This window comes from Schistocerca cancellata, chromosome 2, assembly GCF_023864275.1.
Source record: "Schistocerca cancellata isolate TAMUIC-IGC-003103 chromosome 2, iqSchCanc2.1, whole genome shotgun sequence".
Lineage (NCBI taxonomy): Eukaryota > Metazoa > Arthropoda > Insecta > Orthoptera > Acrididae > Schistocerca > Schistocerca cancellata.
Window position 1 is genome coordinate 951,783,044 of NC_064627.1, and position 2,500 is coordinate 951,785,543.

Here is a 2,500-nt window from a genome sequence, read left to right on the forward strand (position 1 = left end):
GCAGTTTTCGACAGTACTCTGTGTCCATAGCTGTTTCCATAGCTAGGCTGCTTCCAGCACAATGCATGCACCATACGAAAGTGGCCGTTGCGCGATTTTGATTACCTGAGCCTTCAACATCACTTTATGTACGAATACTGGCAAGAATTCTTGCTACATTCGAAGGTGCACCTTCCACTTTCAGCCTACCTGGTTGCTTCATTTGCCACGCAAACACTTCATGAGGACGCTACATGAAATAACATCGCATCTTATTGGCTTAATGACATGATGCTACTGAATTGAAGACCGCTACAGGCATCCGGTTCCATGGTGTAATGGTTAGCACTCTGGACTTTGAATCCAGCGATCCGAGTTCGAGTCTCGGTGGAACCTGACGCTGTGTTTTGCGCTCGTTTCTAGAAATGTGTAAGAGCCGGTAGTTGGAATTGTATATGCAGAATTTTACCTAGGATCATGTAACGCAAATTGTTAATAGCAGTCCACACGTGAATGGGGGACGCTCCAAATGCTCATGCTTTTGATACTAGGATTAATAACGGAACGTAAGGGGTTCAACTGCGAGAAGACGCCCTCAGCTGTTTCTCCCAGCAGGAAAGACATCTCTCCGTTTTGGGTGCTGCATGCGCATGCATTTTACAAACGTGCATGCGATGTACTAGTTCCTGGGAAACGAATAGAATCGCTGTACGTGCCAGTCTTTACGTATAGATATAAGTGAGCGAAGACGGCTTATTCCTGCCACGTAGATTGCTTTCCACATGACGCACTTGCCAGTCTCTTGGGCCGGTGGCTCACATGCAGTTTGTCCTGTTGCATGGCTTACTTTCAGAAACTCGCAAGTTTATCGTAGTGTTTGGTTGTCGCGAAAGTGAAAAGTAGGGCCTGTTCGGGATTTGAACCCAGGACCTCCTGCACCCAAAGCAGGAATCATACCCCTAGACCAACAGGCCGCACAAGGAAGCACGTCTGCACCCCACCACCTACTGACATCTTGCCGCACTTGCTAGTTGCAGCATACAATCTAGACCATATTCTCAAAGAGCTTTCTTAATCCGACACCCACAACATGAGCTGTGCTGAACACCAGTGTATGTGAATGCTGAAAGAGCTGCTAGAGTTGTGTGTCAGTATTTCGACCGTGTGAAGTGCAAATGTTATCGTGTCACGCACTATCCGCCCACTACGTAGCGTTCTGTGTCAGCACGCAGTTTTCGACAGTACTCTGTGTCCATAGCTGTTTCCATAGCTAGGCTGCTTCCAGCACAATGCATGCACCATACGAAAGTGGCCGTTGCGCGATTTTGATTACCTGAGCCTTCGACATCACTTGATGTACGAATACTGGCAAGAATTCTTGCTACATTCGAAGGTGCACCTTCCACTTTCAGCCTACCTGGTTGCTTCATTTGCCACGCAAACACTTCATGAGGACGCTACATGAAATAACATCGCATCTTATTGGCTTAATGACATGATGCTACTGAATTGAAGACCGCTACAGGCATCCGGTTCCATGGTGTAATGGTTAGCACTCTGGACTTTGAATCCAGCGATCCGAGTTCGAGTCTCGGTGGAACCTGACGCTGTGTTTTGTGCTCGTTTCTAGAAATGTGTAAGAGCCGGTAGTTGGAATTGTATATGCATGTTAATAGCAGTCCACACGTGAAGGGGGGACGCTCCAAATGCTTATGCTTTTGATACTAGGATTAATAACGGAACGTAAGGGGTTCAACTGCGAGAAGACACCCTCAGCTGTTTCTCCCAGCACTAAAGACATCTCTCCGTTTTGGGTGCTGCATGCGCATGCATTTTACAAACGTGCATGCGATGTACTAGTTCCTGGGAAACGAATAGAATCGCTGTACGTGCCAGTCTTTACGTATAGATATAAGTGAGCGAAGACGGCTTAATCCTGCCACGTAGATTGCTTTCCACATGACGCACTTGCCAGTCTCTTGGGCCGGTGGCTCACATGCAGTTTGTCCTGTTGCATGGCTTACTTTCAGAAACTCGCAAGTTTATCGTAGTGTTTGGTTGTCGCGAAAGTGAAAAGTAGGGCCTGTCCGGGATTTGAACCCGGGACCTCCTGCACCCAAAGCAGGAATCATACCCCTAGACCAACAGGCCGCACAAGGAAGCACGTCTGCACCCCGCCACCTACTGACATCTTGCCGCACTTGCTAGTTGCAGCATACAATCTGGACGATATTCTCAAAGAGCTTTCTTAATCCGACACCCACAACATGAGCTATGCTGAACACCAGTGTATGTGAATGCTGAAAGAGCTGCTAGAGTTGTGTGTCAGTATTTCGACCGTGTGAAATGCAAATGTTATCGTGTCACGCACTATCCGCCCACTACGTAGCGTTCTGTGTCAGCACGCAGTTTTCGACAGTACTCTGTGTCCATAGCTGTTTCCATAGCTAGGCTGCTTCCAGCACAATGCATGCACCATACGAAAGTGGCCGTTGCGCGATTTTGATTACCTGAGCCTTCG

At 47.9% G+C, this 2,500-nt stretch overlaps 4 non-coding genes across 4 annotated transcripts; 2 read left to right on the forward strand and 2 right to left on the reverse strand.

The window, feature by feature from the left end:
* Positions 1–303: 303 nt before the first annotated feature.
* Trnaq-uug (transfer RNA glutamine (anticodon UUG)) lies at positions 304–375 on the forward strand. Its single transcript has one exon. It is a non-coding gene; the product is annotated as a tRNA-Gln (tRNA).
* Positions 376–881: 506 nt separating this feature from the next.
* Trnap-ugg (transfer RNA proline (anticodon UGG)) lies at positions 882–953 on the reverse strand. The gene has a single exon. It is a non-coding gene; the product is annotated as a tRNA-Pro (tRNA).
* A 557-nt stretch (positions 954–1,510) lies between these two features.
* Positions 1,511–1,582, forward strand: Trnaq-uug (transfer RNA glutamine (anticodon UUG)). Its single transcript has one exon. It is a non-coding gene; the product is annotated as a tRNA-Gln (tRNA).
* A 476-nt stretch (positions 1,583–2,058) lies between these two features.
* Positions 2,059–2,130, reverse strand: Trnap-ugg (transfer RNA proline (anticodon UGG)). Its single transcript has one exon. It is a non-coding gene; the product is annotated as a tRNA-Pro (tRNA).
* Between the last annotated feature and the right edge of the window lie 370 nt (positions 2,131–2,500).